Here is a 27,646-nt window from a genome sequence, read left to right on the forward strand (position 1 = left end):
CAAGTCTTTCTTGATGTACTAAAATGGACTATAGCTATCATCCACAGTGGCTCTCTCCCTCTGCTCATTAGTTAATGTCAGGGCTTTAACAGTACCGAGCAAGAGAAAGGGTGTGTGTGTTTGCATGTCCCCATTTGCCTTTTCCCTCGCCAGCTGAGAGTAATTTATTTCTTTCCACAAAGGGAAATATGCCTCGACGATAAGAGTCCTGGCCTATAAATTGGAAAACCTTGATTCTGGAACTAGCATCACCTCTGACTTGCTTTATGACCTTGGATGTATTAGCTAGATTTTCTGGGCCTTTGTGTCCTTTTCTGCAAAATAGGACGACCCTGATCTTCCCGTCTCACAGGGTTATTGATATCTGATGAGATGATAGAACCAGTCATGCTTTAGAAACTGATTAGTGCTTTATGTATAGAAGAGATAATTATTATACCTAACAAATACGGATGAGAGAGCCTGTGCTTTCTTCTCACACCTGCCAAGCCCTATTTAATGAGAATAACAATCCTCATGATTTTTAAAGCTAAAATAGAAACTAAATAGCTCTGCGTATTTTACCAAAACAATTAAATTAGAGTGTAATGGTTTCCAAAGGGCAAACGAAGAAAAATCCTCCACAATAAAAAACACAGGGGAATTGATCTATTTCATGCTGTAAATGGAAGGCTTTCAGAAATAAAAATGCGTTTCAAAACTGACCAGTAGATGTCAGTGTTGGACAAGCACAGAACTACTAGCAGCCAGTCCCGCATTAGCGTCTGGCTCCATTTCAGCTATCAAGTTTCTCTGCAAAGGAGAGGGAGTTTGTGTAACTGAAGCAAAGATTTTGCTTTCTCACTTCTCGCCCCGTCTTGCGGAAAACAGCCTGATGCTCTGGGTAAGTCGCCGTGATCTTCACTTTCAGCGATTCCGTTTATAGATCTGCAGTCTGCTGAGAAGTTTAAAACACAAAATTAAACATGTGCTTAGCTCCCTGAAGGCCACATACTTGTTTTTCTTCACAAAGGTGCTTTTCTTTTTCCAGACCAGCCTTCCTTGCCTACCCTTTGTGTGATATTAATCAAATATAACAAGGAAATACCGCTCTTTGGGGCCCAGGTTCCAGAGCTATCAAAACAAGCTCTTTATTTTATTTTTTATTTTGATTTTTTTGCTACAGACTGACACTTGCTCAGATTTCAGATCATTTTCTAAAAATGGCAGCTACTTGGTGTGTCATTTTTAAAAAGAAAATATGGTCGCATTTATAGCTGTGCTAAACAGCCTCTTTCAGCTTTCATTTTACACTTTTACCGGAATGCTTGAAAAGAGGTGATGTAATTAGGTTCTAGTTGTCTCTGTTGAACTCAGAGATGCTCACCTTTTCTTGGGAGAAGATGAATTCCTGTTATGTTGGTTTCTTACCACATCCTGGATTAGGGAGGAAATGTGTGGCGAATTCAGACTAAAGCTAGTGATAAAATCAACTTAGCTCTTTGAAAGGGCCACCTGTTTTGGGGTTTTGGAATTCAGACTTGCAGGGCTTCTGCTCTGGAATAATTTTCAAGGGCGGGGTAATCATTTGTGTGTGTGTGTGTGTGTGTGTGTGTGTGTGTGTGTGTGTGTGCCTCTCTTGCTGTTCCTAGGCAGGCAGCTCCGATGCATCTAGAAAGCATTATGCAGAGTAGTTTGGCATTGCAACATCCCCTGCTTGGTTTGCTCTAATCCTTTTTGCCCTCTAGTTGGCCAAAAAGAATAAAACGGTTTAGGGACACCAAGTCAACGGTCGCTTTAGACTTTGGCCACACTTCCTGGAGAACAGTGGAGGAGATCTGGCCGTGACAGCGCCTGCCAGTGCAGAGTAGTGTCCTGCTGCAGCATCTTTAGTGGCTGCTAGCCAGGGTGTGGACTTGTCCTAGGGAATGAGTCATTAAACATAAGCAGCTTGCTCTTGGAGGCAGACTTGGCATTGGTTTCAAGGTCCTGTTGGATCCGGTGCATGTCTGTTCCCACTTCACTGTGTCTCTGCCTCCCTGGGTCTCCTCAGCAGGTGTTGGGAGTCTTGGAGGAAGGAAGGGCCCTCGTCCTCTTACAGGTTAATTTTGCATCATCTTGTCACTTCCCAACTCGTTCCTGAGACCTTATGCCTTCCCGGCTCCCAAGGGACTCTTGCTCCCATACACATCAGCTTCGGATCTGGCCATCTTCAACCTCTCCGTCACCTGACTTCCCCTCTGCCTTCCTACAGATGAGCGAGTTAAGGGCAATAGTTTTGGAGGCAGACATACCTCCGCCACTTGCTACCTGTGTGACATGAGGCAAGTTCCTTTATTTCTCCGAGCCTCGATTTCTTAATAACAGTACCTACCTTGCAGTGTTTTGTGAGGATTAAATGAGGTAATATGTGTAAAGCAACTAGTGCTGTGCAGGATGAGGTAATCCATAGCAGCTGCTGTTAATTTTTTTGTTATGATTCTTCTAATTGCCTGCCTGCTCTCCTTGCTCCCTCTTCCCTTCAGCTGTTCAGTATTTCTAACTATTGATTGGGTTATCCTTACATTTACTCTTCTGCACTTACTCATTATCCATCCCCTTGGTTTTGGCAATTATATTTTAAATTCCAAAGCTTTGTCTTGTTCTCTTTTTCTTGCTTGCAGTATCCCATCCATATTTTATAGATGCAAAGGTCATCTCAAATAACTCTAAAGAAAACAGAATTTTTTGTTAAACCTACTTTGTTGAGAATTTTTATCATGAATGGATGTTGAAATACAACAAAATATGTCCAGCGTTTTTTCTGCATCTATTCAGATGATCATATGCTTTTTTATCCTTCCTCTTGTTAATCACATGGATTGATGTGCAGATAATTAAGCCACCCTTGCATCCCTGGAATAAATCCCAGTTGAATGTGGTGAATGATTTTTTTTAATGTATTGTTAGATTCAATTTGCTTACATTTTGTTGAGAATTTTTGCATCTGTGTTCATCAGAGATGTTAGCCTGTAGTTTTTTTGTTTTTGTTTTTTCTTTGTAGTGCCTTTATCTGGTTTTGATATTAAGGTAATGGTGGCCTCAGAATGAATTTGGAAGTTTTCCTTCCTCTTCCATTTTTTAGAATAGTTTGAGAAGAATCAGCATTAACTCTTCTTTAAATGTTCGGTAGAATTCACCTGTGAAGCCATCTAGTCCTGGACTTTTATTTGTTGGGAGTTTTTTTTTTTTATTATTCAATTTCATTACTAGTAATCAGTCTGTTCATATTTTCTATTCCTGATTCAGTTTTGGAAGGCTGTATGTTTTTGGGAATTTATCCATTTCTTCTAGATTGTCCAGTTTTTTCACGTAGTTTTTCATAATATTCTCTTATAAGTTGTATTTCTGTGGTGTTGGTTTTTATTTATCCTCCTTTGTTTCTGGTTTTATTTATTTTTTTCCCTTGATGAATCTGGCTACAGGTTTATCAATTTCATCTGTCTTTACAAAGAATCAGCTCTTGGTTTCATTGATCTTTTCTATTTTTTTTTACATTCTCAATTTCATTTATGTCTACTCTAATCTTTATTATGTCCTTCCTTCTAACTTTGGTCTTAGTTCTATTTCTAGCTCCTTTAGGTGTAAGGTTAGGTTGTTGGTTTGAGATTTTTCTTGTGGTAGGCCTGTGTCGCTATCAAGTTCCTTCTTAGAACAGCTTTTGCTACATCCCAAAGATTTTGGACCATTGTGTTTTCATTTTCATTTGTCTCCATGTATTTTTTTATTTGCTCTTTGATTTCTTTGTTAACCCAATGGTTGTTTACTACCATGCTGTTTAGCCACCACGTATTTGTGTTTTTCCCAGTTTTTCCCTTCTGATTTATTTCTAGGTTATACCATTAGTGGTCAGAAAAGATGCTTAATATGCTTTCAGTCTTCTTAAATGTATTGAGACTTGTTTTGTTGCCTAACCTGTGATGTATCCTGGAGAATGTTCTATGTGCACTTGAAAAGAATGTGTATTCTGCTGTTTTCAGATGGAATGTTCTATATATATCTCTGTTAGATCCATCTGGTCTAATATGTTGTTCAAAGCCATTGTTTCCTTGTTGACATAATTTTTGAAATTCTCTTTTGTTCCCAGAGTTTTCTATATTCCAGGGTCTTTTTATTTTTCCTGTTTGTTCATTCCTGTTTGCTCAGTTATCCTCCCTTCTCTGGTTATTGGAGTTTTATCTATTTTTTCTAGGCCCAGCTCAATGCTGTACCTTCCATAATGTCATTCTTAATGTCTTAAATTGGAAGCAAATATTCCTGGATTGCCTTCTGTAACCCTTAGTTTGCACCTTTTTATTATATAGTGCCATCTATTGTACAGCTAAGTGCTTGTTTTTGTAGCTCAATTTGATTTCTTCTTGGAGTATAAATTCTTGGGAGTCAAAGACTGTGCTATACAAGCTAACCTCCCTGTAGGTGTTTAGTACTGGGCTTTTGTCTGTATGGAGACAGGGAGGGACTTTGCTGGTCACCACCACAGTGTAAGAATCCTATAAGACTTAAGTAAAAATGACGGGGTGCCTGGCTGGGTCAGTTGGAAGAGTAGGCAACTCTTGATCTTGGGGTTGTGAGTTCGAGTCCCACCTGTTGGGTGTAGGGATTACTTAAAATCTTAAAAAAAAAAAGTAAGTAAAAACATCCTGGTAGATCAAGGATAGCAGTAGTTGATGGAAGAAGTGATAGATCTCTTGTAGAAATTTTATAAATGGCCATGTCTGCATTGGACTGAGATGAGTAAAGTGGAGACTTTCCTGAAGTGACATCATGATCACAGTGAACTGTTGTGATTCTATAAAGACAATGGCTGTGGGTCTCGTGAGACTACATTGCTGGGATGCCCTGTCCCCCTGTAGCAAATGGCCAATAGCTTCAAAGTACGTGTGTGTCAGCAAGGGCCTGGCTGAGTCAGGTTTCAGCAGCGGGTCTGGACTGTATCAGGGTTTCTTCAGAGGGGATTAACGCATATCTGAATGTTTTAACCCAAACTGCCCAGGAGAGAAATCCTTCACAACAAATCCTGAAGTACAAATGAGAAGATTATCTGTCTTTTTGCCTGAGGCCTGTCGATCTCACACATACAACACAAGGCAAGGCCAAGGCCAAAGCCTGACTAATTCCACTGGTAGGGACACAATGAGCCACTTTTGGAGTTCGATGGTTTAGTGTTCCCATAGACAGTGAAAAGAAGAATAAGTCAAAAGTGCCAGTTCACTGTGGTCCTTGTCCCACACGCTAGAAAGGATGACATGGAAACACAAGGAGCCAAATGTCTGCAGTGTGACCTGTGGGGTACCCTGTTGCTGAGAAGCTCAATCTGGGCTGCCACTAAGTAGATGTATATTCTGCAGTGTGTGTATATATTTATATTTATATTTATATTTATATTTATATTTATATTTATATTTATATTTATATTTATATTTATATTTATATTTATATTTATATATTGCATATTTATATCACATATTTATATTTTATGTAATATTCATATTTTGTAAAATTAGGTATGTGATACATATTAAAGCAATTTTATATTCCGAGGAGGCAGGGCAGAAAACCCCATACCTCATCAGAACCGGAGAGCTGATGAGAAACTGTTTTTGGTGGTTTTTTTTTTTTTTAAGTTTATTTATTTATTTTGAGAGAGAGAGAAAGCATGGGTCAGGGAGGGGCAGAGATAGAGGGAGAGAGAGAGAATTCCAAGTGGGCTGCACCCTGTCAGAGCAGAGTATAACATGGGGTTTGAACTCATGAACCATGAGATCATGACCTGAGCTGAAGTTGGACACTTCACTGACTGAGTCACCCAGGTCCCCCTGGTTTTTGTTTTTCTAAAGTGAGCAGCAAGCAAGAATTTTATTAGAGTATGTAATTAGAAAGTAAGGATAGTGTGAAAGCTCTCTTTAAAGAGAAGGGGCATTTGAAAGTGAATGCCCGAGAAACTGTCTTATAACAGCCTTGCAGGGGAGGTAGGGAGGTGAGTGGGAGATGGCCTTACAGGACTCTTGTGTGGTCTTATGCTCCAGGAGGTTCACAAAGCATTCCCCAAGCCTCAGGCTGTGGTTTGATTCTTTGCCCGTATGACATATATAGACATATGCAAAGCTGCCAGGGTGCCATGGCGGAACCATTCCCCTATGGGAGTCATTCCGCTTTTGGAGCCCAGTCACATAATAACTGATAATACCTTTGGTTTATGCATACAGAAACTTGTGAAGGTGCCCCACCCCACCCCACACTAACCCTTCCTTCTTTAGATTCATGTTTTTAATCGCTTATTGGCTTTTTGGCTAAGATCAAGTACAGATTCACATTTTAGGTGGTTTTCAACAAAGTTATTTGCACAATTGGCTATTATTTTTTGCCCTGTGCCTTATGCTCCCTACTCAAGTTAGGCTGATTTACTTCATTGCTTCGTTATCCATGGTTCTTTTGCCATAAGAAACATCCAAGAAATGTCCTAATCAGGACAGGGATTGGCCTCTGAATCTGGGACTCCTTGAGCCTAGCACCTCTAGTTTGCTCCCTTGCTGACTTTGTCCTGAACATTTGGTTTGTACAGGTCTTCAGGATTCTGAACACATATATGGCTTTATATATGTGACCTTTATCTACTCTATGTCACACATGTCCGTGTGGTTTTGACTACCTTGGAGCACCAGATGATTTGGTTGTCAAATGTGAGAGCCTTAGCTTTTTACTCTCTTGCCTAGTTTCTGTTCCATTGTTCTTTTTGTGCTTCACATGTACTTCTTTTTATTTTAATTTTTATTGTTATACTTTTAAGTAATCTATCCAACCCAGCGTGGGGCTTGAAGTCATGACCCTGAGATCTAGAGTTGCATGTTCTGACTGAGCAAGTCAGGTGCTTCTTGATTCCTGATAGCCTCCCTGCCCAGATACTAACTTGTTACCTAGTCTAGAGCCCTCACTTGGAGAAGTCACTGGCTCTTCGGATCCTGGCTCTCTGCCCTGGATCTTCCTGCCTATGTTTCTAGCATTACCAGCTTTCATAAAACTACATATCGAAAGAGTCTACTCTAACACAGCAAGGCTATGAACCAGATGTGAATCCTGCCCCAAATCAGTGCTGTGATAGGATACAACTGTATTTATATTATTGGCTCAATATCAGTACTATGATGTACTTCCTTTTTGTGTTAGATATTGCAGATTAGGCTATTTAAAGTAAACAAAATTGGGGCTCCTGAGTGGCTCAGTTGGTTAAGCATCCAACTCTTGGTTTCAGCTCAGGTCATGGTCTTGCAGTTCATGAGTTCAAGCCCCTCGTTGGGTTCTGCGCTGACAGCACGGAACCTGCTTGGGATTTCTCTCTCCCTTTCTCTCTGCACCTCCCTGGATATCTCTCTTTCTCAAAAAAATAAAATAAAATTAAATTAAAGTGAGTAGAATATACTCCAGCCCTGTTCTCTTGGGGGCCATACCCAGGCAGAGGAGAGTTTCGCATGAAGAGTCACTGGGGTGCTTGTTCCCTCTACTATGAGTGAATGGTTAAGTGGTGAGTCTTTCTGGGGATGGCTGTCTTGAGCAATACAGTTTTTAAAGACTTAATTTTTTTTAGAGCAGTTTTAAGTTTACAGTAAAATTGAGAGGAAAGTACAGAGATTTCCCACATGCCCCCTGGCCCCACACATGCACAGTTAATATCCCCCACCAGAGGGGATGGTGGTGTACATTCTATGAGTTTGGATAAATATATATGAAATGTTTCTGTAATTATGGTGTCCTATATTTTCACTGGCCTAAACATTCTTGATGATCCACCTATTCATCCCTCTCTGATTCCTACCCCCCAACTCCTGGCAACCTCTAATCTTTTTACCATCTCCATAGTTTTGACTTTGCCAGAATGTCATATAGTTGGAATCATATAGTGTATAGCCTTCTCAGATTGGCTTCTTTCACTTAGTAATATGCTTTTAAGATTCTAACATGTTTTTTCATGACTTGATAGTTCATTTGTTTTTAGCATTGAATAATATTCCATTGTCTGGCTATACCTCAGCTTATTTAGCCATTCCCCTACTATAGGACATCTTGGTTGCTTCCAAGTTTTGGCAGTTATGAATAAAGTTCCTATAAACATCTGTGTGCAGGTGTTTGTGGGGCCATAAGTTTTCAGTTCTTTTGGACAGTACCAAAGAGCACAACTGTTGCCTTGTATGAGTATGTTTTGTTTTGTAAGAAACTGGCTAACAGTCTTCCAAAGTGACTGTATGATTTTGCATTTCCACCAGCAGTGAGTGAGAGTTCTTGTTGCTCCACATCCTCACTAGCATTTGGTGTTGTCAGTGTTCTAGGTTTTGGCCATTCTAATAGGTGGATAGTGTTATTTAACTGTTGTTTTGATTTGTATTTCCCTGATGCATATGGTGTAGAGATTTATGTATATATGTATGTATGTGTGTGTGTGTGAGAGAGAGAGAGGGAGAGAGAGAGGAAGGAAGGAAGGATCCCAGATGGTCTCTGCACTGTCAACGCAGAGCCTGACATGGGGTTTGATCTCACAAACCAGGAGATTATGACTTGAGCCAAAATCAAGTGTTGGACACTAAACTGATTAAGCCACCCAGGTGCACCCTAGAGCATCTTTTCATATGCTAAGCAGTATCTCTCTTTTTTAAAGATTTTATCTATCTATCTATCTATCTATCTATCTATCTATCTATTTGATCTCTACACCCAATGTGGGGCTCAAACTCACAACCCCAAGATCAAGAGTTGCACGCTCTTCCAGTGGAGCCAGCCAGGTACCCCGTGAGCCGTATCTTTTTTATGTAATCATGGGAGCATCTATTATGGTTGGGGTTGAGAATAGGGACTCATTTGTTCATCTGTTCATCCATTGCTTTTTTCAATAAATATTTACTGAGTGTTTTTTAATGGACCAGCCACTGTTCTAGGCTCATATATGAACAAAAGAAATAATATCCTTGAAACTTTCATAAAATTCTACTTGGTGATATGCAGAGAGAAAACATTAAGCAAGTAAAGAGAGATAATCAGATAAAATCAGGTACTGGGGCGCCTGGGTGGCGCAGTCGGTTAAGCGTCCGACTTCAGCCAGGTCACGATCTCGCGGTCCGTGAGTTCGAGCCCCGCGTCAGGCTCTGGGCTGATGGCTCGGAGCCTGGAGCCTGTTTCCGATTCTGTGTCTCCCTCTCTCTCTGCCCCTCCCCCGTTCATGCTCTGTCTCTCTCTGTCCCAAAAATAAATAAAAAACATTGAAAAAAAATTAAAAAAAAATCAGGTACTAACAAGTGTTATAAAGAAAATAAATTGACAATGTGCTAGAGTAGACGTGTGTGGGATGAGGAAGGCCCACCTGAGAAGGCCATATGTGATTTATACAAATTTCAGGAGGAATAATAGAATTCTAGGCAGAGTGAACAGCTGGTATTGAGGCAATGAGCTGGGACTTTGTGTTCTAGGCTGAGGGAATATAAATAAAGTCATGGTGGTTCAGATAGTTTTCACAAAGGGCTATGGTGGTGGGTTTTGGAGGGGGAGGAGGTGGCACTGCAAAGACTTCTCTGTTGATCTTCCTTTTATTTTTGAAGGTTTATTTATTTATTTTTGAGAGAAAGAGAGAAAACAGGGGAGGGGCAGAGAGAGAGAGAGAGGGAGAGACAGAATCCCAAGCATGCTCTGCACTGTCAGTGCAGAACCTGATATGGGACTCCATCTCCCCAACTGTGAGATTGGGACCTGAGCCGTCAGATGCTTAATCAACTGAGCCACCCAGGCACCCTTTGATCTTCCTTTTGTTAACATCCTTCCAAACATTTAAGGACTCAGGTAGTTGGCAGGTTCCTTGACTACACACAGAAGAAACTGAAAGTGAAGCTTTCCAACTTTGACACCCATTCTGATATTCAAGGAGTTGGCAGAGATGATTGTGAATTCATTTTTAGGAGCCTGGAAAACATGACTTTGGTTTCCTTCCCCTCCTTCCCTCCCTTCCTTCTTTCCTTTCTCCCTTCCTCCCTTCCTCTTCTCTCTATATATACTTAGTAGAAGAACTTGACAGATTAATTCACACTAAAATGTTGGTTACTATATGTAATCTCTCCTATGAATGTTTGCCTTTGAAAAGAAGACTCCGGGGGGAAAGGTAACAAATATAGGAATAAATAAATGAATGAATGAGCCTCAAATGTTGGAATTTCAAACCCTAGGCTAGCTAGGTAAAGGAAAATGTCCCCTTTAAGTTTATTAACATTTCTCATCTACATTTTCCAGATTCATGATGTCACATGTCCGTACCTCCATCCAGACTCCTTGCTAACATGCCTTCCCTGTCCCAGATCTGGAGGCGGTTCTAGATGTCTGCACAGCAGCCTCTGGGGACCATCCACATTTTCCGTCTGCTGTTGGAGCCCATTTTCTTGAACCTTGGTTTCCTGCCTGAAGATAGGAACAATTTCTACCCTGTCTTCCCACCCCACACCCTGCCACCACCATGAGCTTGGAAGGCTGACAGGGAAGATTAAGATCACTGCCATCAAGTTTTTATCTGCAATAAGCAAAAACAGGAAACCAAGAAATAAAGGCACAGCTCAGTAATAGCTTCTGAGTGGGTAACATGGGAGAGGTTTTTCTAAAATCCTTTTTCCCCTGTACCTTCCCACCCACATGTTCTTAGTCAGATTTATTTTTTGCATATCAGTTTCTGAGGATGACAAGAAACTTGCCCTTTTCTTAACTATGGTTTTCAGAAGCAGATTATCCTGCACTTAGTTGAGACCTCTTGCCGAACCCGTGGAATAAATAATACCCTGGGCTGAGGAAGTGGGTGTTGAATAGAGATTTTATGACTCATAATGGAGTGTCAAAATAGCCACTGCTGATGTATGGCTCCCTTATCAATTTTGGAAATGACACTGGGCAGAGCCACACTTTCTCTTGTATAGAAATGCTGTGATTGAGGGAAAGATCTAACAAGAACGTTTATCATCTCTTGATATTTAAAAGTCTCACATTGAATGTTGGCCTTTTTGAAAGCTGACTTGAAGTTAGCCCAGACAAGCAGCTGTCCTCGGAGGAGGAGACCAGAGCATTTCTCTGGGGTAGGGCAGCCCAGGACCTAAGCTCCTAGGATGAAATGAGAAGATTGGTATTTCCCTGGCCTGTGTCTTGGTGTGCTTCTTTTTCTTTTCTTTTCACTTAATATATATTTTTTTAAGTAATCTCTACACCCAACATGGGGCTCAAACTTACAACCATGAGATCAAGAGTTGCATGCTTCACCAACTGAGCCAGCCAAGCGCCCCTTGAGGTGCTTGTTTTCAAAGGAGGGTAGGGTCAGGGTTGTATGCTTTCCCCCAGAGTAGACTGAGAGATCTCTCATGATATCATGCAGTTAGGCCACATTTCCAGGGCTCAGGCCTCTGCTGTACTCTCTCTCCTGCTGTTGGAAATAAGGATAGTTCTGTCACTAGGCTCATGGGCCTGAGGGTGGCCTCACTTTGAGCTGAGCCCTTCTCTTTGGGGTGTTGTCTCAAGGACCATACTCTGAATAGGCCCCATTAATGCAGGCTTTTCATTAGTCATTGTTTTGTAGTAATGAGGTTCTATGATCTTGCCTCTTGGACTATTAGTGCTTTGTGTATAAACCACTCAAACAACAAATACTTATGAGTATCTACTGTGTTCATTACAAGGAGTTACTTGAAAACAATATGAAATCTATTCCTGCTCCTCATGAGTTTACCAGCCAAATGGGGAGATTTAAAAACCCTATAATAAATCAAGAAAAATGTAGGTCAGCGTAAAATGGAGTGCTAGATTATGCGATTCAGGCTCTAGGGCTTAGTAGGCAAGAGGAGGGAAAAATGACATGGGCTGGCAAGTCTAGGAATATCTTTTTTTTTTTAAGTTTTTTATTTTTGAGCGAGATGGAGAGACAGAGCATCAGTGGGGGAGGGGCAGAGAGAGGGGGAGACAAAATCCGAAGCAGGCTCCAGGCTCTGAGCTGTCAGCACAGAGCCTGACACGGGGCTTGAACCCACGAATCGTGAGATCATGACCTGAGCTGAAGTCAGACGCTCAATGGACTGAGCCACCCAGGCACCCAAAGACTAGGAAGGTCTTCCTGGAGGATGCAGGGTAAAGGGAAGTGAGTGCCTTTGAGGCAAAAGGGCCAGCAAAGGTACTGAGATAGAACTGACTGTGATGCATGCAGGTGTGGGGGGCCATCAGCGACGTGCCGGCAGGATTGATATTTCTGAAGTGGAGTGTTCCTGTTGAGGGGGTTGTGGGGCTGGAGGCCTAGGTAGGCCTGTGGGGCCAGTTAATGAGCATCTTGGAAGCCAGACACGATTTGATTTGAACTGGTTTTTTTTAGGCTCTTTGGTTTGTAAGGGATAGAGACTCTTTCAAATTCAGTCATGGGGTGGGGAATGTACAAGAGTTGTAAGGGGGAAGGGGATTTTAGGGACTGAAAGATCAGGAACCGGAGTGCAGTGGGACCTCGCGCGAACTGCACTTGGAGCCGTGGTAGCTTAAGGGGGTTCAGCTGCGGGACTTGGACTTTTCACTTCAGTATTCTACCGTGAGCACCACTCCCTTCTGACTGCCTTAGTTTTTCCTGTCTGCTCGGGTTCTCTTTTCCATTCTTCCCAGTTTCCATTTTACTCTTTGTTGCTGCTTCCTTAGCATTTTGGTCTGGATGGCCCATCAAGGTTCTAGTTTTCTACTTTTTCCCTTAGAGTTCTGACTCTTCCTCTTGGTTTCTCTCTAGGCATCCTTATGGCTTTAGCTCTTGCTCTCTTCTCTCTCTTTCTCTCACTCTCTCTCTTCTCTGTCCCCCCCTTCCTCTCCCTCCCCTTCCCTGTTCCCCTCTAGTATTTTTAGGCCAAATTCCTGACAGAGTATCTGATTGTCCTACTTCATATATTTATACCAGGCTCTGGCTCAGATCACTGGCTAGAATGTAGAGTGGCAGCTGTTGGGTCAGGGGTCCTTTCAGCCAACGCTGAGGGAGAAGAGGTGACATGATAGAAACCATATAAGAGATTGGTCATGAAGGAAGTGATGGATCCTGGATATGGGTTTTGGCAATGGGAATGGAGAGGAAAGGATGGATATAAAAGACGTTTCAAAGCAAAACAACTGGCAGGAACCAGTATCTTATTGTCTGCAGGGTTTGATAGAGAGAGGGAAATTAATGATAATTAATGATACCGATAATACCACATTTCAGGTTTGGGTGACTAGAAGAATGATAAGGGAAGGAATAATGGAGCTGGGACAAGGAGTTAGTTTAGGGGGAGAGATGGTGAGTTCTGTTTTTGCTGTGTTATGACTCAAAAGTGGGATCTATTGGACATCTTTGCTGTATTCTTGGCTCACTGATCTTTCTCCTATAACTTGGGAATCCAGTTAGCGTAGAGTACTGAGTGGCCCAGGTGATTTAGGCCAGAGGCTACAAGGCATGTGGAAAGCTTCTCAAAAAAGGTCTACTTTACTCCTTTTCTCCTTTACCCTTAAGTAGCTAATTGGCTCCAGGGCGCAATGGTTTCTGCTGGGAGGGAAGTAAAGAAGGCAGACATGAGGAGACCTTCTCAGTCCTGTGTGAGACCTGATTCTGTTTTGGTTGCTGGCTTCTGAATCTTTAGAAGAGAGAAAGTGAGTAAAGATGTAAGGAAATGAGGTGAAGAAAAGGAGAAACAGCCTTGAAGAGTTAAGAATAAGTTACATATGCACAGCTGTTCCATACCCATTTTGAGAAAGGCAATTCAAAGGAACATGCCGAGCAGAGGGCACACAATCTTTTGATGAAGACCCAAGTGGAACTAGCTTAACGTAAAAGACACTTTATAGGAAGAGTACCCGGTGGCTCACAGGTTTGGAGAAAATGCTGAACAGCCAGCATTTTGGGAAGGACAGGAACTAGGGCAGCCTCAAAGTTGGGCTTAGGGACCAAAACTAGAGGCTGAGAAGCTGTCAGGACTCTCTCTTAGCATCTTACCCCTGCTTCTCTCTGTGTGTTGGCTGCATTCTCTCATACTGAAGACAGGATTCTCCATATGGTGGTGGATTTGGCTGCTGCTAGTTCTGAGCTCACATACTCACAGCTCTTTGACCAGAGAGGAAGGAGTTCTTCCTTGCCAGCTCCAGTCCAAGAAAACCTGGGGAAGAGTTCTGATTGATTGGTCTTGAGTAATGTGCCTACCACCAGACTAATCACTGTGGCCAGGAGCATGGAACCCTATCCATGGCCAGTTTTGGAGCAAGCATTCCCTTCTCATCCAATTGCTATGACCTGGGATATTGAATCAAGATATGGCAGCTACAGGGGCACCTGGGTGGCTCAGTTGGTTAAGCATCCGACTCTTGGTGTTGGCTCAGGTCAGGATCTCATGGTTCATGAGTTCAAGCCCCGCGTCTGGCTCCGTGCTGACAGTGCGGGGCCTGCTTGGGATTCTCTGTCTCCCTCTCTCTCTCTGCCGCCCCCCGCCCCCCGCAAATAAAGGTAAAAAAAAAAAAAAAAGAATAGTAGCTACTAATATGGGCTCATGCCTGGAGCTTGAGGGAGAGGAGGAGTAGTTCATCAAAAGAAGGGAGGGGAGAGGCCACACAGACAGGGCCACCTGGGGTACCTTTGTGAACCAGGTAGTCCTGCAATTTGTATTTTTTCCATTGCAGTTTACTGGCCAATGATGATGGAAGAAAACTATAAAGTAAGAAGGCTCACACAGAAAGAGAAAGTATTAAAGAAGCAGTGTGCATCATTTTAGTACTGCCACTTGCCTTCCCTTCTCTATTATCTACTTCCCCATCACCACGTGCGGTGTAACATTGCAATTATTTCAGTTCCTTAAAAGTACTGTGCTCTGTCATTCCTTCAGCTTTATGCCATGCTTCCGGATTCATTTTGACTGACACTTTCTTTGGGAAAACCTATCTACCCCCACCTTCAACTCTGGGTCAGGCGCTCTTTTTACATGATCTCATTGCACCCTATACGCTACTTTCTATGTTTTTAATTTCTTTGTTACTCTTATTTCTCTCCTGCTAGAATATAAGCTCCGTGCAGCTGAGAATTTGTCTTTCTCAGTCACTATTCTTCTGCAGTGACTAGTGATGTGCCAGTTGTGTTGTTGATGCCCAATAAATATTTGCTGAAGGAGTGGCAATTTCCAGGCTCCAGTGGCAGGGCTGGATGACCTGAAAGGATCCCGGAACAGTCCAGAAGCAATTAAGAAAGAGCATGCCCTTCTTTCAGATTTTTTTTTTCTGAAATAAAGAAAAGGAAGGAAGGAAAAAAGAAAGTGTTTAGGTAAATGGAACTTATTATAGCATTTCAATGAAGACAAAGGTACTTGGTTTGTACTTAGGAGTTTCTAATTTTTTTACTTTTTGGTTTCACTAAGTAATGAGTTGCTTGTAATTAAAAGTAAGGGTTGGGGTGCCTGGGGTGGCTCAGTCGGTTAAGTGTCCGACTCTTGATTTCGGTTCAGGTCATGACCTCACAGTTGTGAGTTTGAGCCCCATATTGGGCTCTGCACTGACAACATGGAGCCTGCTTGGGGTTCGTTCTCTCTCGCTCTCTCTCTTTCTCCTCTTTCTCTGCCTCTCTCCATACTGGCTGGTTCTCTCTCTCTCAAAATAAATAAACATTAAAAAAAGATAGGGGTTAAAAATGTTTTTATTTTCTTTATAAATTAACAAGTTCACAATACATTTTCCTAATAAAACAACTATACCAGTTGGAATATACCAATTTTTTGTTTATTGGTACAAAAATACCAATTAGGAAATGATTGTTTCCTAAGAAAACAGAAAAGCGAACCCGTGGTGAATTGTGTTATAACCCTTCTTCTTTTAGTTTTCCACACCTGAAGAAAGCTTACGTGTTGGGTGTAAGTTAGCCTGGGCACCAAGTTTTATTTGGCAGCAGTTGACCGATATGTCCAAGACAATAATGTATTGAAGTATGGTCCACAGACCACCTATGTCAGGGGTGAGGAGAAACTTGCTACCATGCTGAGACCAATAGCATTCAGGCACTGGCTCTGAGACTCTGGGGGTCTTGTGGCCCAGTAGTCTATGTGCAGTGAGTCCTTCAGGTGATTCTGATGCGGGCTCAAGTTTGAGAACCACTGGACACGAATGAGTGAAGGGGCACCTGGGTGGCTCAGTCGGTTAAGTGTCTGACTTGGACTCAGGTCATGATCTCAATGCTTGTCAGTTTGAGCCCCACGTTGGGCTCTGTGCTGACAGCTCGGAGCCTGGAGCCTGCTTTGGATTCTGTCTCCTCTCTCTGCCCCTTCCCTGCTGGTGCTCTCCCTGTCTGTCTCTCTTTCTCAAAAATAAATAAACATTCAAAAAAAAAAAAAAAAAAGGATGAGTGAAATAGTTGCCAGGGGGAACCACTATGCCTCTTTACCAAATTATGAGATAGAATGATCAGATAAGAGACCTCTCATTATAGTTTTCATGGTTCTATTGGGATGGTAATAGCCTGATAAAATTCTGGTGGGCTGATACATGTATTTGCTGGCAGAGTGCTACTAATGCCAGTGCACCTGCAAGTCTGGCTTTCCTGGTGGTCTAGCCCCTCCCCCCATAGAGTTTGCTCAGTTCTACGTAAGTAAGGTATGGCACTAGAGTTCTGGGTGAAAGTGACATTACCTATGTCAAAGATTGTATCTAAATGTGCAAAAGAATTTGAAAAGAATAGGTTAGTTCTACACCTCCCCTAAAATGGCCAGGGGAGAACCCCTGATTGGTTGATGTTAAGCATTCTTTAGAAAGCTAGCTGGTATGTAGAGACATAGACATTGTTTCCAGAAGAGCCTTGATTAGGCCCATTTCAAGCTGAGGAATGATTGTTGAACAGAAACATAAGGTCATTATTTTAGAAGGTACCTTTTGCCAAGAAACCTCTTATTTCCTTCTTGATTCCTAAATTTCTGTTTGCTCGGTTTCTTCTTCTTTTTTTAAATGTTCATTTATTTTTGAGAGAAAGCACGAGCAGGGGAGAGGTAGAGAGAGAGGGGAACACAGGATCTGAAGCGGGCTCCACACTGACAGCACAGGGCCCAATGCGGGGCTCGAACTCACCAATGGAGAGATCATGACCTGAGCCGAGGTCCGACGCTTAATCGACTGAGCCACTCAGGCACCCCTGTGTGTTCCATTTTTAAATGAAAAATTCCAGCTTCAATTTCTAGTCTAGTACAATCATAGCTGGCATTTTGAAAGATCATGTAACACTTTGTGATGGTCTCTAATGATGCATCGAACATTCTGGGGATTCCCTACTATCTTTCAGGATTAAGGACAAGTGGTAGGTAGAAATTGGTAGGACATTCTAATAAGTGGTAGTAATATAATAGCCCTGTGCTGTGCATCTCTGTGAAGCACCGTTTCTCCAACTATGTTGTATGAGGTGTTCTATGAGATGGAAATGATGGTTCTACTGATGAAAAAGTGTCCTGTTGTTAAGTAGGTTTCTGGTGCTGCATACTATAAAGCCCTTTTAGAGATTCATCATTCCTGTTAAGGTTCTGATAAATCCTACCATAAAGTTGTTTAAGTTTGTGTGATGTTTTTTCCCAAACATATTTAGCTCCCTTCAGTTGATTAGTTTCTTCAAATGGAAACAAAATGTGCCAGACGCTCAACTAACCCAGACAGGTTTCTTGAACTCAGTGTTGTTTCATTTCAGACATACAAATCAGGAGGTGGTAGCTGACCTGGGTAGCTCCCCACTATAAGGTTTATGAGCCTAGATGCTCATCTAGAATCTTCCTTAGCCTTTGGAGGCAGCTTGAAGGATAGCATACTACTTTCACACATGACCTTGATTTCCAAATCATCCTTACAGTAAATGATACCTAACTTTTGTAGAACTTTAAAAAAAACCTTCATTATTACATATAATCCTACCAAGTATTTCAGGAGAGTATTATCATTCCAATTTTAGATGCCTAAAGAGGCTGAGTACTGGCCGAAGGATGTAGATATAAGAGTTGGGAGTTAAAGTTTCCACAACTATGCTTTTACCTTAACACAGTATTGCTTTCCTGACATGTATCTATGTCTGTCTGGTTAGATATGTAGAAATCTTTCCATTTCATCATGCTCTTTAAACTGTGCCCTGGAAGAGCCCTAGGGGTTCTGAGAAGCTCCCTTAGGGGCCCCCTAAGGGGGCAGGATGAATGGGGAGCCAAGAGAAGTTAGGGGAAGACCCTCTATTTTAAGCCACAGAAACTTTTCTTTATCTATTTAATATTGTAGATTTGACAATAAGATTTCTTTCTTTCTTTTTTTAAAATTTAAGTAGGCTCCACACCCAGTGTGGGGCTTGAACTCACAACCCCAAGATGAAGAGTTGCAATCTCTACCAACTGAGCCAGCCAGTTCTTTAGAGAAAAGTGTTCCTGAGAAAATTTGCAAGCAAGCCGAAAGATTAATTTTCTAGTTTCTGGAGAGGGTAAAGCAGGTATTATCTCCAGATGAACAGACCTTAACACAGGCACAGCCTCACAGAGTATGGATGTAAATCTAAACTGGCTTTAAGGCCATTTTTGGTTCCTCAAGAGATGTAGTGCAGAAGAAACATTGGGAGGGGCTCCCTAGGCAAAGAAAGATCTTAAGGGTTATACTTGCTCACCACTTGTCTCCTGATAGAGGAGAAGGAGCTGGATCTTTCTTCTCTGGGTATAAGGAAGACAGCAGTCTTCTGAGTAGGTCCTAGCAGGTTCAGCAGTGACAATACTGGTTGGGTTTGTGGCTTATTGCCTTAGGTAGTCCTAGAGAAACCAGCTGTTGCCTGATATCCCCCTAACTCTCATTATAGAGCCAGATAGGTGTGGCATTGGAGTAGCCCAATAGCAACAGCCTGGAGGTCTGATCATCTGGAGGGGGTGACCATGTGTTTTAGAGATAGGACTACCCAGGCATTTGTGGGCTGGGCATCCCATGCAAAATTAACTCAGTAGTCCTTTTTAAAAGATAGATATTTATTTATTTTTTTATTTTTATGTTTTTTTTTAAATTTTTTTTCAACTTTTTTATTTATTTTTGGGACAGAGAGAGACAGAGCATGAATGGGGGAGGGGCAGAGAGAGAGGGAGACACAGAATCGGAAACAGGCTCCAGGCTCCGAGCCATCAGCCCAGAGCCCGACGCGGGGCTCGAACTCACGAACCGCGAGATCGTGACCTGGCTGAAGTCGGACGCTTAACCGACTGCGCCACCCAGGCGCCCCAAAGATAGATATTTAAAAGCTGATTAAACACTTGCATTTCACACATGGCATTGGTATCCATGATGATAAATTTTATGTGTCAATTTGGGTAGGCAACTGGTATGTAGCTGTTAGGTCAAACAGCAGTCTACATGTTGCTGTGGAGGTATTTTGAAGATGTGATCAAGAGCTCTAATCACTTGACTTTAAGTAAAGCAGATTACCTTCCTTAAGGGGGTGGGCCTCATCCAATCATTTGAAAGCCTTAAGAACAAAAACTGAGGTTTTGCAGAGAGGAAGGAATTCTGCCTCAAGACTGTGTTATAGAAATTCTGCCCGAGTTTCCAGCCTGCTGGCATACCCTATAAATTTTGGACTCGCCAGCCTCCACAGTCACATGAGCCAATTCCTTAAAATAAATCTCTTAATATACATATACATATATCCTGTTGGTTCTGTTTCTTTGAAGAACCCTTAGTGATATAGTATCTAAATTCAAGCTGCTGTCATACAATCACTTTTTATCAGCCAGCTGTATGTCTGAGGCCTAGGGCTTTTAACCATTCTAAGGAATAGTCCAACAACGAGAGAGTTTCCTTATGACATGAGTTTTGTTTGGAAAGGCCTACATTCCCTTTAAAGGGGATTTTCCGGGGTGCCTGCCTGGCTCGGTCGGTAGAGCATGGTGACCCTAGATATCAGGGTTGTGAGTTTGAGCCTGATGTTGGGTGTAGTGATTACTTAAAAATAAAATCTTTAGGGGCACCTGGGTGGCTCGGTCGGTTAAGCATCTGACTTTAGCTCAGGTCATGATATAATGGTTTGTGAGTTCGAGCCCTGGCTGAGAGTACAGAGCCTGCTTTGGATCCTTTGTCTCCCTCTCTCTCTGCCCCTCCCCTGCTCATGCTCTCCGTCTCTCTCTTCCACAAAAACAAACATTTAAAAATAAATTAAAACTAAAACCTTTAGGGGCACTTGGCTGGCTCAGTCAGTAGAGCATATGAGTTTTGATCTCAGAGTTGAAAGTTCGAGGCCCATGTTAGGTGTAGAGATTACTTAAAAATAAAATCTAAGTAAATAAATAAATAAAATCTTTTGAAAAAGGAAAAGAAAGGGAATTTTCTAAGGGATCCCTACCAAACACCACCTTCACATTCTTATATTGGAGAGACAAAACAATGTTGGCTAGAGTTTTCCTTGCCCAGTTTAGGAGGAAATATCCCAGAATTCCCAGAGGGTTATATAATACTTCTCTGGGAACTGAAGGGGTAACATGCTCTATCTGCATGATACATATCCTGCTTCTTACTCTATTTCAAAGTCCTTTCACAGACCCTGTCTTGACCCTTTGACATAGGTATTGCTACTATTTACTTTCTAATACTAGTTTCCCCTTTGTTCCCTAGTAGAAACCCATAATCTTTTGCTGAGTTAATTGCTACCCAATAAAAGGACTGCTAGTCTTGGGGTGCCTGGGTGGCTCAGTTGGTTAAGTGTCTGACTTCAGCTCAGGTCATGATCTCGTGGTTCGTGATTTTGAGCCTCACATTGGGCTCTGCTGTCAGCACAGAGCCTGTTTCAGATCCTTTGTCTCCCTCTCTCTCTGCCCCTTCCCTGTTCATGCTCTTGCACGCGCTCTCTGTCTCTCTGTCTCTCAAAAATAAATAAGCATTAAAAATGTTATATAAAAAAAGACTACTAGTCCTCCTCGGAGCTAAGTGGGACCTGGCCTTGTTTTCGCAATGTAGCACTATGGTTAGGCATACAGATTTTGGAGTCAGGCTGTGTAGGGTTCAAATCTCTGCTTCATCTCTTACTAACTATTAATTTGCTTCTCTGTGTCTCAGTTTCTACATCTATAAAATGACATGCTAATAGTACCTACTGTTTTGAGTTTCTATGAGAATAAATGAGTTTATACAGGTAACGCCTTTAGAACAGTGCTTAGCATACAGTAAACACTATAGAACTACTAGCTGTTATTTTTATTGTTATTTTGGCCAACAAGATGTAAGTGGGAGTGTTGTGTGAGGTATCTAGGAAGTGTTAAAGGGAGGGGCAAACCCTTCTGCTCCTTCTTACTTCCTCATAGCTGAAATGAGGTTAGAGTTTGAATGGCCATCTTGGAACAGGCAGCGACAAGCTAAACATGGTGGGATAGCAAGATAGAGCCTAGGCCTCTGATGGCTGTGGAGTGTCCTAACAGTCCTAGACTGCCTATCTGCAGATTTCTCTTCATGAGAGAGAAATAAACTTCCTTCTTGTTTAAGACACCATTGTTATATGCAGCCAAGCTTAACACTAATAGATTCTGTAAATGTGACAAGTGGTACTACCCTCCCCGGCAAAAGTCAGGATGTTGGATTGAGGGGAAAGCAATGATTAAACAACTCCGATATATAACCCAGTCCAGGAACTGGTATGGGGGAAATTTGCCAGGCCTACATTTGGAGACAGCTGTCCCTTTTTCTCCCAGTCCTGTCTTTGCTTCTTCCCTCATCTCAAGCAGAGCTGCTTGATCATTAGCTGCCTTTTCCTTCTGCGTGGAAATCGTAAGAAGACAGGGATCACATTAATAATTGTATTTAAGAGGCACTTAGGGCCCTTTGTTTTCCAAGGCAGAGTTCTCTTCTAGATTCACTGAGATATTATTTCTATTTTCAGCTTTCTTCCTGGAATCTTTATTTCCCATTTCCCACTGCACATTGAATTGAATTGACTCTGTCGCATCCAACCCTAAACCCACCTCCTTCAGACAACCCTCTCTGATTGTCCTAGCTCCTTTTAAACAGCCTGTGCTGTGGCTCTAGCCAGGAGGTCCGGCTTCTCGCTGCTCCCTGATGGAAGAAATCTTAAGCTTTCATTACCTAGGAAGGTTTGAAAGCAATGTCCATGAAGCGATGAAGAAGGGGGTCTCTCCTATGTAGCCAGATTAGCTGAAAGAAACCTGGTGATCAGTGAAATGACATGTCACAGATGACCTCCTGTCTTTCTGCCCCTCTTTGAACACCCACAGTTCTTTTTTAAAAAAAAATTTTAAGCTTTATTTATTTTTGAGAGAGAGAGGGAGAGAGAAAGAGAGAGAGAGAGAGAGAGAGAGAGAGAGAGAGAGAGAGAGAAGCAGATAGAGGGAGACACAGAATCGGAAGCAGGCTCCAGGCTCTGAGCTGTCAGCACAGAGCCTGACACGGGGCTCGAACTCACAAACCGCGAGATCATGACCTGAGCCAAAGTCGGACACCCAACCGGCCGAGCCACCCAGGCACCCCCCACAGTTCTTATTTATGTTATTCAGATGTCAACTCAAGATTTAGGTTGATGATGGGGTGCCTGGGTGGCTCAACCAGTTAAGAGTTAGACTTCGTCTCAGGTCATGATCTCACAGTTCATGAGTTTGAGACCGAATTGGGCTTGCTGCTGTCAGTGTGGAGCCTACTTGGAATCCTCTGTCCCCCTCCCTCTGCCTCTCCTCTGCTCATGCTCTCTCTTTCAAAAATAAATAAACTTAATAACAAAAAAGATGTAGGTTGATGAAGGTTTACATTGCTAGGTTAAACTAAGAAAAATTTGGCTTTACAGCTCTAAGTGCCTAGGGCCTCCCTTTGTATATCCAAGATATCTTTTATGTATATCAGTCCATTTTTTCCAGAGTCCCTTACTTTAGCAGCACAAAAGGACCAGCAAGGGCTATGAAATCTATTTTTCTCCTCCTTTCCCACCAGTCTCTGTGAGGGGAAGGGAATATATCCCTACTAGTATGAAATATGCCTCCTCCCTTAGAATGCAGAAGTGGAAAAATTAGTTTGAGGTTTAAAAATTCTTTTAATTGGTGTTACACTAATAATTCTTGCTATTTCTTGTTTACTATGGAGAACATTATGTGAAACATTTAATGTACATTATTTTATTTCATCATCACAACACTATGAGTAGGTATAATTACTGTACCTATTTTGCAGATAAGGAAAGAGGCTCAGGAAGGTTAAGTACTTTGTCCAAAGTCACATAGTTGGTTTTTGAACTCAGGTCAGTCTGACTCCAAATTCCATAAATTCAGCCATATGCTATACTGACTTTCTTGTCAGTACAACTTAATTTGTAGGATTTAATTAATTACTTGGCAGTGTGATATAGTAGAAATAATGGCTCTGGCATCAGACCTGAGTTTGAGTCTGAACTTGTTCTCTTGCTAATGGTTTGACGTTGGGCATATCTACATCATTTAAATGGGTAAATGAACGAATGAATAAACACATCTTGGAGGGATGTGGTGAGGATTAGATATGACTATGCCCAACACATAGCAGATACTAGATAAAAGTTTTCTCTCTCTGTTCTTCCCTCTCTTACTTAGTTGGCCTGTGTTTTTCCAATAAGACTATAAATACCTTAAGGACAGGGACATGTGTTTGATTGCTTGTATAGCCTCAGAATCATACACAGTGCTAGGCACATTATAGCAAGATAATTAATACTTTTCTGTATTTATGTGTTACCTTTTTTTTTTTTATTTAAAAAAAATTTTTTTTCAACGTTTTTTATTTATTTTTGGGACAGAGAGAGACAGAGCATGAACGGGGGAGGGGCAGAGAGAGAGGGAGACACAGAATCGGAAACAGGCTGCAGGCTCCGAGCCATCAGCCCAGAGCCTGACGCGGGGCTCGAACTCACGGACCGCGAGATCGTGACCTGGCTAAAGTCGGACGCTTAACCGACTGCGCCACCCAGGCGCCCCTATGTGTTACCTTTTTAAAGGAAGTCTTTTTGTATTGTAATTTGATGCCTGTAAAATATTTGAAGAAGTTTTTCTCCATTCTAGAAGCAAATAATTAACTGGGAAAATATTATCTTGGCCCTCTTCCTTTGTAGTGTGTCACAATAGTACAAGCTTGTTTCTTAATGCTTTAGTAACAATTTTTCTATTGTATAATGTAGGAAACAAGTAATTAGTATTGAAAGCATCTCCATTTAACTTAAAATTTTATGTTCTCTTCCAAAATGAGAATTAGTTTTTGATTTGACGATAACTTCTGAACTCCTTGGCTTGTCCAATTTTTTATGTCCATCTTTAGGGCATTAAAAAAGTTAACTTACTCTGATAACTAGTCAAGGTAAGGGGCCCCCAGGCCTCTCAGTCGGTTAAGCATCCAACTTCGGCTCAGGTCATGATCTCGCAGTTTTGCGAGTTCAAGCCCTGTGTCGGGCTCTGTGCTGACAGTGCAGAGTCTAGAGCCTGCTTCGGATTCTGTGTCTCCTTCTCTCTCTAGCTCTCCTCCTCTCATGCTCTGTCTCTCTTTGTCTCAAAAATAAATAAACATCAAAAAAATTAACTAGTCAAGTTAAAAAAATTTAGCCAACCTATTTGTTTGACTGTACTGTCTCTTTGACTAGATTAATTGGTAGAGTTTTTAAATCAGAGTTACTGAGGGCATATGTCTTGATATTTTAGTGTCTGTGTTTAAACTGCTATTTGAGACCTGTAAAGAAAGGTTAAGAGACATAAAGGATAGATTTAAAAGACTCAACATATGTCTAACATGAGCTCCAAAAAGAAGAACTAGAGAGGATGGGGGCAGAGGCAATTTTTAAGGAGATAATTATTGAAAATGTTCCAGAATTGATGAATGGCATGTCTTTCAATTCAGGAGGGATGAATGCAGAGTAGAATGAATAAAACTAAATCTGCTTTCTAGCCACACCATGGTGAAATTGCAGAACACCAAAGACAAAGAAAGGCTCTTCAGGTTGACTTGCTCATGATCATAGAGCCTAGTAAGTAGTGGAGTCAGTATTCAGACCCAGTGTTTTAAATCACGAGTACTAGATCATCTAGTTATAGGCTCTCATGTACAGATGAGGTAACTGAGGCCAAAAGATGACAGAAATTTGTTTTAGGAATTTGATGGTAGCAGGTCTTCTAGTTATCCTGGCTTCTTTACCTTAGAAGTAGGAGAATCCTTGCTGTGAGTGGTAAGAGAGACAATGCTCTATCTTGGAAGCAATCAGTCACGGATTTTGGACTGTTTCTGAGATGATCAGCAGACACTACAGCACATAGTTAACAAGAGCATCCAATACTTACCATGCTTACCATGTGGCAGACATTGTTGTAAGTTTTTAACAGATATTAACCCATTTAATTCTCATACCAACTCAATGAGTTAGGTATGGGCATGCCTCAGAGATCTTGCAGGTTCAGTTCCAGGCCACCAAAGTAAAGCAAATATCACAATACAGTGAGTCAAATGATTTTTTTTATTTCCCAGTGCATATAAAAGTTACATTTACACTATAGTCATTTAAGTATACAATGGCATGATGACTAAAAACACAATGTACATATCTTTAAAAATACTTCATTATGGAGCGCCTGGGTGGCTCAGTCGGTTGAGTGTCCCACTCTTGATTTCAGCTCAGGTCATGGTCTCGTGGTTTGTGAGATTGAGCCCCATGTGGGGCTCTGTGCTATCAATACAGATTCTCTCTCTCTCTCTTTCTCTGCCCCTCCCCCTGCTCGTGCTCTCTCTCTGTCTCTCAGAATAAATAAACATTCTAAGAAAAAGAAGTAAAATAAAAATACTTTATTGCTAAAAAATGTTAACCATCATCTGAGCATTCAGAGAGTCATAATCTTTTTGCTGATGGAGGATCTTGCCTCAGTGTTGATGGCTGTTGACTGATCAGAGTGGTGGTTGCTGAAGGTTGGGTGGCTGTGGCAATTTCTTTCTTTTTTTTTTTTTTTTTAATTTTTTTTTTCAACTTTTATTTATTTTTTTGGGGACAGAGAGAGACAGAGCATGAATGGGGGAGGGGCAGAGAGAGAGGGAGACACAGAATCGGAAACAGGCTCCAGACTCTGAACCATCAGCCCAGAGCCTGACGCAGGGCTCGAACTCACGGACCGCGAGATCGTGACCTGGCTGAAGTCGGACGCTTAACCGACTGCGCCACCCAGGCGCCCCTGTGGCAATTTCTTAAAATGATAACAATGAAGTTTGCTGCACTGATGGACTTTTCCTTTCATGAAGGATTTCTCTGTAACATGCAATTGTGTTTGATAGCATTTTACCCACAGTGGAACTTCTTTCAAAATTGGAGTCAATCCTCTGAAACCCTGCAGCTGCTTTATCAACTAAGTTGATGTTATATTCTAAATACTTTGTTGCCATTTCAGCAGTCTCCACAGCCTCTTCAGGAGGAGTAGTTACCATCTCAAGAAACTTTTTTTGTTCACCCATAAGAAGCAGTTCTTCATCCATTCAAGTTTTATCATGAGATTGCAACAATTCAGCCCCATCTGCAGACTCTACTTCTAATTCTAGTTCTCTTGCTGTTTCCACCGTACCTATAGTTACTTCCTCCACTGAAGTCTGAAAGTCTCAAGGTCATCCATGAAGGTTGGAATCAACTTCTTCCTTAATGGCATGTAGAATGGTGAAAACTTTCCAGAAGGTTTTCAATTGACTTTGCCCGTATCCATGAGTGGAATCGCTATCTATGGCAGCTAGAGCCATATTAAATGTATTTCTTAAATAGTAAGACTTGAGAGTTGAAATTACTCCTTGATCCGTGGGCTGCAGAATGGATGTTGTGTTAGTAGGCATGAAAACAACATTAATCTCATTGTATATTTCCATTAAAGCTCTTAGGTGAACAGGTGCATTTTCAGTGAGTAGTAATATTGTGAAAGGAATCTTTTTTTTTTTTTCCTGAGCAGTAGGTCTCAACAATGGGCTTAAAATGTTCAGTAAACTGTGTTATAAACAGATGTGCTGTCTTCCAGGCTTTTTTTGTTCCATTTATAGAGCACAGACAGAGTAGATATAGCATAATTCTTTTTTTTTTTTTAATTTTTTTTTCAACGTTTATTTATTTTTGGGACAGAGAGAGACAGAGCATGAACGGGGGAGGGGCAGAGAGAGAGGGAGACACAGAATCGGAAACAGGCTCCAGGCTCCGAGCCATCAGCCCAGAGCCTGACGCGGGGCTCGAACTCACGGACCGCGAGATCGTGACCTGGCTGAAGTCGGACGCTTAACCGACTGCGCCACCCAGGTGCCCCATATATAGCATAATTCTTAAGAGCCCTAGGATATTCAGAATGGCCCATGAACATTGGCTTCGACTTAATGTTACCAGGTGCATTAGCCCCTAACAAGAGAGTCAGCCTGTTATTTGAATCTTTGAAGCCGGGCACTGACATCTCCTCTCTCTCTGGCTGTGAAAGTCCTCGATGGCATCTTCTTCCAAAGGACTATTTCGGCCACATTGAAAACCTGTTGTTAGTGTGGCTACCTTCATTACTTATCTTAGCTGGATCTTTTGGAGAACTTGCTGCAGCTTCTCCATCAGCACTTGCTGCTTCACCTTGCACTTTTATGTGATGGAGATGGCTTCCTTCCTTAA

This window comes from Herpailurus yagouaroundi, unplaced genomic scaffold (assembly GCF_014898765.1).
Source record: "Herpailurus yagouaroundi ecotype Mexico unplaced genomic scaffold, PumYag 67641, whole genome shotgun sequence".
Taxonomy (NCBI): Eukaryota; Metazoa; Chordata; class Mammalia; order Carnivora; family Felidae; genus Herpailurus; species Herpailurus yagouaroundi.